Here is a 9,148-nt window from a genome sequence, read left to right as displayed (position 1 = left end):
CCTGTGTGTAATCAAGTCTCCATATAAATGCACCTGCAGTGTGATAGTCTCAGAGATCCGTTTAAAGCGCAGAGAGCATCATGAAGAACAAGGAACACCCAAGGCAGGTCCGAGATACTTTTGTGGAGAAGTTTAAAGCCGGATTTGGATACAAAAAGATTTCCCAAGCTTTAAACGTCTCAAGAAGCACTGTGCAAGCGATAATATTGAAATGGGAGTATCAGACCACTGCAAATCTACGAAGACCTGGCCGTCTCTCTAAACTTTCAGCTCATACAAGGAGAAGACTGATCAGAGATGCAGCCAAGAGGCCCATGATCACTCTGGATGAACTGCAGAGATCTACAGCTGAGGTGGGAGACTCTGTCCATAGGACAACAATCAGTAGTATACTGCACAAATCTGGCCTTTATGGAAGAATGGCAAGAAGAAAGCCATTTCTTAAAGCTATCCATAAAAAGTGTCGTTTAAAGTTTGCCACAAGCCACCTGGGAGACACACCAAACATGTGGAAGAAGGTGCTCTGGTCAGATGAAACCAAAAACAAACATTTTGGCAACAATGCAAAACGTTATGTTTGATGTAAAAGCAACACAGCTCATCACCCTGAACACACCATCCCCACTGTCAAACATGGTGATGGCAGCATCATGGTTTGGGCCTGCTTTTCTTCAGCAGGGACAGGGAAGATAGTTAAAATTGATGGGAAGATGGATGGAGCCAAATACAGGACCATTCTGGGAGAAAACCTGATGGAGTCTGCAAAATACCTGAGACTGGGACGGAGATTTGTCTTCCAACAAGACAATGATCCAAAACTAGGGTTGAGCGGACACCTAGATGTCCGTGTTCGACGGGTTCGGCCGAACTTTAAAAAAAAGTCCGGGTCCGTGTCCCGGACTTTTACCGAACTTTTCCCGGACACCGAACCCCATTGAAGTCAATGGGGACCCGAACTTTAAGGCACTAAAATGGCTCTAAAACACCAAAGGAAAGGGCTAGAGTGCTGCAAATGGCAGCAAAACGTAATTAAGAGCATGGCAAGTGCTCTGCAAACAAATGTGGATAGGGAAATAACTTAAAACAACAAAAAAAAACAGAAAAATAAAACAATGTTCTTCTTCATCTCTGAAGGACGAGGCCCATATGGAGTAGGAGGGAGGTTGAGGTGGTGGTGGATGTGGCGGTGACATAGGCGTGTGCACAGGGTGTGCTGGGTGTGCCTGGGCACACCCTAATCACCTAGGGCACATAGCATTGCCAGTGAGGAGATGGGAAAGATCTCCCTGGGACCTGCTCTGCTCTATTTCTCCTTGCCTACAGGTACATGGCCCCGATACATTACTCTCCCTGCTGGCAAACACATGCATGTGTATTTCAACTTTGGGGTGCACACCTTAATGCAATAGGCTGCGCACACCTATGGGCGGTGTAGGTGGAAGCGGCGGTGGAGGAGGACCAGGGCCGGATTAACAGCATCATGGGCTTGGTGCTGAGGATTTTGAAGGGCCTTAAGGGCCGTGCCTTGCCATGCACCCAGAGGAGGAAGGGTGCAGCCATGCATGCCTAATTCAACATGGGATGCTGTCTCTGAAGCCCATAAACACATCCATGCATCGCCAACTGTCCCTCCTTGTCCGGCCTTCACGCTGTGTGGGGAGGTTCTGAGGGTGCTGCCTGGGGAAGCGAGCATAGAAGCCAGACTTCTGTGTTTACAAGTGACAGAAGAGCGGTAACAGTGAATATGGCCAACCCGGGGCCTATATAAAAGGTAGGGGCCTGGAGCTGCAGCTCCAATAGCCCCTACATTAATCTGGCCCTGAGGAGGAGGACGAGGTAGCCAACACTGCTTCTTTTCAAAAATTTTAAATGAGGGTACACCCCAAAAGAGTGAGAAAGAGCAAAAATGGAACAATGGGTGGGTAAGGTCGGTATCCATTGCTATTCTGCATAAGGTACGGAAAAGTCCCGTGGGATCCATGCCTGGTTCATTTTAATGAACGTGAGCTTGTCCACATTGTCTCTGGACAGGCGGCTGCGCTTGTCTGTTATAACGCCCCCAGCCGTGCTAAATACCCGTTCAGATAATACACTGGCTGCAGGGCACGCCAGCACCTCCAAGGCGTAAAGGGCAAGCTCAGGCCATGTGCCCAATTTGGAGACCCAGAAGTTGAAGGGGGCAGACCCGTCATTCACTACATGTAGGCGTGTGCACACATACTGCTCCACCATGTTGGTAAAATGCTGCCTCCTGCTAAGACGTTCCATCTGAGCTGCTGGTGCTGCTGTTTGTTGTGGCGTGCTGACAAAGCTTTTCCACATTTCGGCCATGCTAACCCTGCCTTCTGAGGTGCTGGCGGTGCCCTGGTTGCGTTGGCGACCTCCTCCTCCTCCTCCTCTGCCTTGTGCTTCCACTGTGGCCCCGCTGTCAGATGGGAATGCCAGCAGCATGGCGTCTACCAGCGTGCGCTTGTACTCGCGCATCTTGTGATCGCGCTCCAGTGAGTGAATTAAGGACGGTACGTTGTCCTTGTAACGGGGATCCAGCAGCGTGGCCACCCAGTAATCAGCACAAGTTAGAATGTGGGCAACTCAGCGGTCGTTGTGGAGACACTGCAGCATGTAATCGCTCATGTGTGCCAGGCTGCCCAGAGGCGACGAAAGGCTGTCCTCTGTGGGAGGTGTATCGTCCGTGTCCTCTGTATCCCCCCAGCCACGCACCAGTGATGGCCATGAGCTGGCCTGGGTGCCACCCTGCTGTGAACATGGTTCCATCTCCTCCTCCAGCTCCTCCTCCTCCTCATCCTCCAGAACTGTGCCCCTGCTGGACAATTGTGTCCCTGGCGTTTGTGTGTGCAGGAACCCACCCTCTGAGCCCCTTGCGAATGACTGCCCTGAAAGCCTTTGAAATGTTACCTCTTCATCCTCCTCCTCCTCCTCCTCATCCTGTGCCACATCCTCTTCCATCATCGCCCAAATTGTTTTTTCAAGGAGGCATAGAAGTGGGATAGTTAAGCTGAGAATGGCGTCATTGCCACTGGCCATGTTGGTGGAGTACCCAAAACAGCGCAACAAGGCACAATATATGCAAATGTCAAATATGCAAACTATGCCGCAATTTAATGTTTTTTACACCAAAAGGGTGTGTATTGAATAGCGGAATAGGATAAAAAACTGTGTATCTCACACGTACAAACACAGACTAGGCCCGATTAAATTTTTTCCTACCCTAAAGGGAGGATGAGGAAGAGGAGTATGGAACATGCAGCACCCTCAAATCTTCAGAAGTATGAGATGAACCCCAAAAACTTGGAAAGGTGGATCTCTCTCACACGTACCAACACAGACTATCCCCCAATTTAACTGATCCCCAAAGGTTTTTGATTAAATAGCGGAATAGAAAATATGATCCAAAAAAAGTGTATGTATATCACACGTACACAACCACACTAGGCCCCAATTACTATTGTTTGTACCCCTAAAAGGCTAGATGAGGAGTAGGGGGGGTATGGAACAGGCAGCACCCTCAAACCTTCAGAAGTATGAGATGAACCCCAACAACTTGGAAAGGTGGATCTCTCTCACACGTACCAACACAGACTATCCCCCAATTTAACCACTTGCCGACCGCCGCACGACTATCTACGTCGGCGGTCAGCCCCTCACAGGCAAACTAACGTAGGGCTACGTTGCTTGCTTGTGAGGGTCTAGGGAGCGAGCGCGCGCCCCCCGGGGCGCGCTCCCGCTCCCGCGTGGTCACGGACCCCCCCGCGCGTGTGACCAGCGGACCCGATGTCCGCCGGTCACTCGGCGATCGGCGGGGGAGAGGGAGAATGTCAGGCAGCTTGTGTAAACAAACTGCCTGTCATTCTCCTCGCTGCAAAGACACTGATAAAACGGATCTGGTATGTAGATCCGTTGATCAGTGTCCTTACAGCTAGAGCCACAGCCAATCACAGTAGAAACCACGCCCCTAGGGACACACACAGCCCCTCCCTTCCAAATAAAGTTAACCCCTTCACTACCAGTGTATTTTTACAGTAACAGTGCATATGTATAGCACTGATTACTGTAGAAATGTCACTGGTAACCCCAAAAGTGTCAAAAATGTCAGTCAAGGGTCCGATCTGTCCGCCGCAATGTCGCAGTACCGCAAAAAAAAATCGCAGATCGCCGCCATTACGCGTTAAAAAAAAAAACAACAAAAATGACAAAAATCTTTCCCTTTGTTAGTAAACGCGATAACTTTTGCGCAAACCAATCAAAATACGCTTTTTGAGATTTTTTTTACCAAACATAGGTAGCATAAAATAAATTGGCCGAAAATTTTTAAAAATTTTGATTTTTACATTTTTTTTTGGGGGAATTTCATATAAAAAAATGTGAAAAATATTGTTATTTTTGCAAAATTGACGCTCTTTTTTTGTTTATAGCGCGTGATCAAAAAATCGCACAGGTGATCAAATACCACCAAAAGAAAGCTCTGTTTGTGGGAAAAAAAGGACGTCAAATTCGTTTAGGTACAGCGTCGCACGACCGCGCAATTGTGCGTTAAATTCACGCAGTGCCGAATCGCAAAATACCCCCTGGTCGGAATGGGGGTAAAATCTTCCGGGGCTTAAGTGGTTAACTGATCCCCAAAGGTTTTTGATTAAATAGCGGAATAGAAAATATGATCCAAAAAAAGTGTATGTATATCACACGTACACAACCACACTGGGCCCCAATTACTATTGTTTGTACCCCTAAAAGGCTAGATGAGGAGTAGGGGGGAGTATGGAACAGGCAGCACCCTCAAACCTTCAGAAGTATGAGATGAACCCCAACAACTTGGAAAGGTGGATCTCTCTCACACGTACCAACACAGACTATCCCCCAATTTAACTGATCCCCAAAGGTTTTTGATTAAATAGCGGAATAGAAAATATGATCCAAAAAAAGTGTATGTATATCACACGTACACAACCACACTAGGCCCCAATTACTATTGTTTGTACCCCTAAAAGGCTAGATGAGGAGTAGGGGGGGTATGGAACAGGCAGCACCCTCAAACCTTCAGAAGTATGAGATGAACCCCAACAACTTGGAAAGGTGGATCTCTCTCACACGTACCAACACAGACTATCCCCCAATTTAACTGATCCCCAAAGGTTTTTGATTAAATAGCGGAATAGAAAATATGATCCAAAAAAAGTGTATGTATATCACACGTACACAACCACACTGGGCCCCAATCACTATTGTTTGTACCCCTAAAAGGCTAGATGAGGAGTAGGGGGAGTATGGAACAGGCAGCACCCTCAAACCTTCAGAAGTATGAGATGAACCCCAACAACTTGGAAAGGTGGATCTCTCTCACACGTACCAACACAGACTATCCCCAATTTAACTGATCCCCAAAGGTTTTTGATTAAATAGCGGAATAGAAAATATGATCCAAAAAAAGTGTATGTATATCACACGTACACAACCACACTAGGCCCCAATTACTATTGTTTGTACCCCTAAAAGGCTAGATGAGGAGTAGGGGGGGTATGGAACAGGCAGCACCCTCAAACCTTCAGAAGTATGAGATGAACCCCAACAACTTGGAAAGGTGGATCTTTCTCACACGTACCAACACAGACTATCCCCCAATTTAACTGATCCCCAAAGGTTTTTGATTAAATAGCGGAATAGAAAATATGATCCAAAAAAAGTGTATGTATATCACACGTACACAACCACACTAGGCCCCAATTACTATTGTTTGTACCCCTAAAAGGCTAGATGAGGAGTAGGGGGAGTATGGAACAGGCAGCACCCTCAAATCTTCAGAAGTATGAGATTGTGTTCACTGTACCCCACAAAGATTGAGTTCACTGCACCCCACAATGATTGTGTTCACTGCACCCCACAAAGATTGTGTTCACTGCACCTCACAAAGATTGTGTTCACTGTACCCCCCAAAGATTGTGTTCACTGCACCCCACAAAGATTCTGTTCACTGTACCCCACAAAGATTGTGTTCACTGCACCCTAAAAGGATGTTGTTCACTGCACCCCACAAAGATTGTGTTCACTGCACCCTAAAAGGATGTTGTTCACTGCACCCCAAAAAGATTGTGTTCACTGCACCCCACAAAGATTCTGTTCACTGTACCCCACAAAGATTGTGTTCACTGCACCCCAAAAAGATTGTGTTCACTGCACCCCAAAAAGGATGTTGTTCACTGCACCCCAAAAAGGATGTTGTTCACTCCACCCCAAAAAGATTGTGTTCACTGCACCCCACAAAGATTGTGTTCACTGCACCCCAAAAAGATTGTGTTCACTGCACCCCAAAAATGATTTTGTTCACTGCACCCCAAAAAGGATTTTGTTCACTGCACCCCAAAAAGGATGTTGTTCACTCCACCCCAAAAAGATTGTGTTCACTGCACCCCAAAAAGATTGTGTTCACTGCACCCCACAAAGGATTTTGTTCACTGCACCCCAAAAAGATTGTGTTCACTGCACCCCAAAAAGGATGTTGTTCACTGCACCCCAAAAAGGATTTTGTTCACTGCACCCCAAAAAGATTGTGTTCACTGCACCCCACAAAGGATTTTGTTCACTGCACCCCAAAAAGATTGTGTTCACTGCAGCCCAAAAAGATTGTGTTCACTGCAGCCCAAAAAGATTGTGTTCACTGCAGCCCAAAAAGATTGTGTTCACTGCAGCCCAAAAAGATTGTGTTCACTGCAGCTCACACACAGAAAAATGGATGTGGATCACTGACACCTGCCTATCTCCAATCCCACACCACACAGCAATATCGATTGTAGTTTGTAGAACACAGTTTCCCTAAAATTCAGCAGACTCTGTCCCTAACAGGATTGAGAAGAGATCGTAGATCAGGATTGAGTGCAGATTCACCCCACCCCCCACACAGCAATATCGATTGTAGTTTGTAGAAGACACTGACCCTATAATTCAGCAGACTCTATCCCTAAAATGCCTACAACTCGCCCTGCCTAAACACTCCGACCTGTCCCTCAATTCTATCCGGACACAAATGGTTTTTTCCTGCCTATCTTTCCCTAATCAGCAGCCAGCACATTGATGTGTGCTCTGTCCCTTAGCTAAGCAGCAGAATGACGCTGCTGCGGCGGCTGCCTCGAACTTATAAAGACTTGGTCACATGCTTCAGACGGCCAATCACAGCTACTAAGACATTTGCAGGCATGGCTGGGATGGCTTAAGGCACACCAGTTAAACGATTGTTGATTGGCTGTTGAAAGCCCGCCATGAAAAGAGCGCCAAAGCATGCAAAACCCGGAAATAAAACGACCGAACACGGATTTTTACCCGAACATACAGTAAAGTGTCCGTGTCCGTGTTCGGGTAAAAAAAATCCAATTATTCGGTACGAACACGAATAATACAGTCCGTGTTCGCTCAACACTATCCAAAACATAAAGCAAAATCTACAATGGAATGGTTCACAAATAAACATATCCAGGTGTTAGAATGGCCAAGTCAAAGTCCAGATCTGAATCCAATCGAGAATCTGTGGAAAGAACTGAAAACTGCTGTTCACAAACGCTCTCCATCCAACCTCACTGAGCTCAAGCTGTTTTGCAAGGAGGAATGGGCAAAAATTTCAGTCTCTCGATGTGCAAAACTGATAGAGACATACCCCAAGCGACTTACAGCTGTAATGGCAGGAAAAGGTGCCGCTACAAAGTATTAACTTAACCACTTGCCGACCGCCGCACGACTATCTACGTTGGCGGTCAGCCCCTCACTGGCAAAGTGACGTAGGGCTACGTCACTAGCTTGTGAGGGTCTAGGGAGCGAGCGCGTGCCGCCGGAGGCGCGCTCCCGCGTGGTCACGGACAAGCTGCCTATCATTCTCCCCTGTGTATGAAGGATGATCATACGGTTCTACGTAGAACCGTTGATCACTCTTCATACATCTGAAGCCACAGCCAATCACAGTAGAAAGCACGCCCCTAGGGACACACATAGCCCCTCCCTTTCAAAAAAGTTAACCTCTTCACTGCCAGTGTATTTTTACAGTAACAGTGCATATATATAGCACTGATTACTGTAGAAATGTCACTGGTAACCCCAAAAGTGACAAAAATGTCAGTCAAGGGTCCGATCTGTCCGCCGCAATGTCGCAGTACCACAAAAAAAAAAAAAAAAAAACGCAGATCGCCGCCATTACGCGTTAATAAAAAACAACAAAAATGACAAAAATCTTTCCCTTTGTTAGTAAACGCGATAACTTTTGCCCAAACCAATCAAAATACGCTTTTTGCGATTTTTTTTTACCAAACATATGTAGCATAAAACAAATTGGCCGAAAATGTTAAAAAATTTTGATTTTTAAATTTTTTTGGGGGGGAATTTCATATAAAAAAATGTGAAAAATATTGCTATTTTTGCAAAATTTACGCTCTTTTTTTGTTTATAGCGCGTGATCAAAAAATCGCACAGGTGATCAAATACCACCAAAAGAAAGCTGTTTGTGGGAAAAAAAGGACGCCAAATTAGTTTAGATACAGCGTCACACGACCGCGCAATTGTCCGTTAAAGTCACGCAGTGCCGAATCGCAAAATACCCCCTGGTCAGGAAGGGGGTAAAATCTTCCGGGGCTTAAGTGGTTAAGGGGGCTGAATAATTTTGCACGCCCAATTTTTCAGTTTTTTGTTAAAAAAGTTTATCCAATGGTTAAAAAATATCCAATACATTTTGTTCCACTTCATGATTGTGTCCCACTTGTTGATTCTTCACAAAAAATTACAGTTTTATATCTTTATGTTTGAAGCCTGAAATGTGGCAAAAGGTTGAAAAGTTCAAGGGGGCCGAATACTTTCGCAAAGCACTGTATGTAAAACATAGGAGTAGGGAAGATTTTAGGCAGAGTAAAAAAGTGATTATTTTAAACTACTGGAATGTTTAGGCAGCTTAGATGAGGCATGGCAAGGTGGGTATCCAAAAAACTCACTTTTTAGTTCAGTCACTCAGGCAGCGTTTCTCCAAGAGGGAACTGGCACTCTGCTTTGTTCCCCGGTGTTTTGTAGAGGTCCGCGCATGCGCAGTACTATGCTGCGGGTTCCTACGTGCTGCGGCCGTTACGCGGTCGCCTCCCTAGTGTGCATGCGCCGCCTGAGGCTG

This window comes from Pelophylax lessonae (assembly GCF_965119305.1).
Source record: "Pelophylax lessonae genome assembly, chromosome: 11".
In the NCBI taxonomy this organism is placed as follows: Eukaryota; Metazoa; Chordata; class Amphibia; order Anura; family Ranidae; genus Pelophylax; species Pelophylax lessonae.
This window is presented reverse-complemented; position numbering follows the sequence as displayed.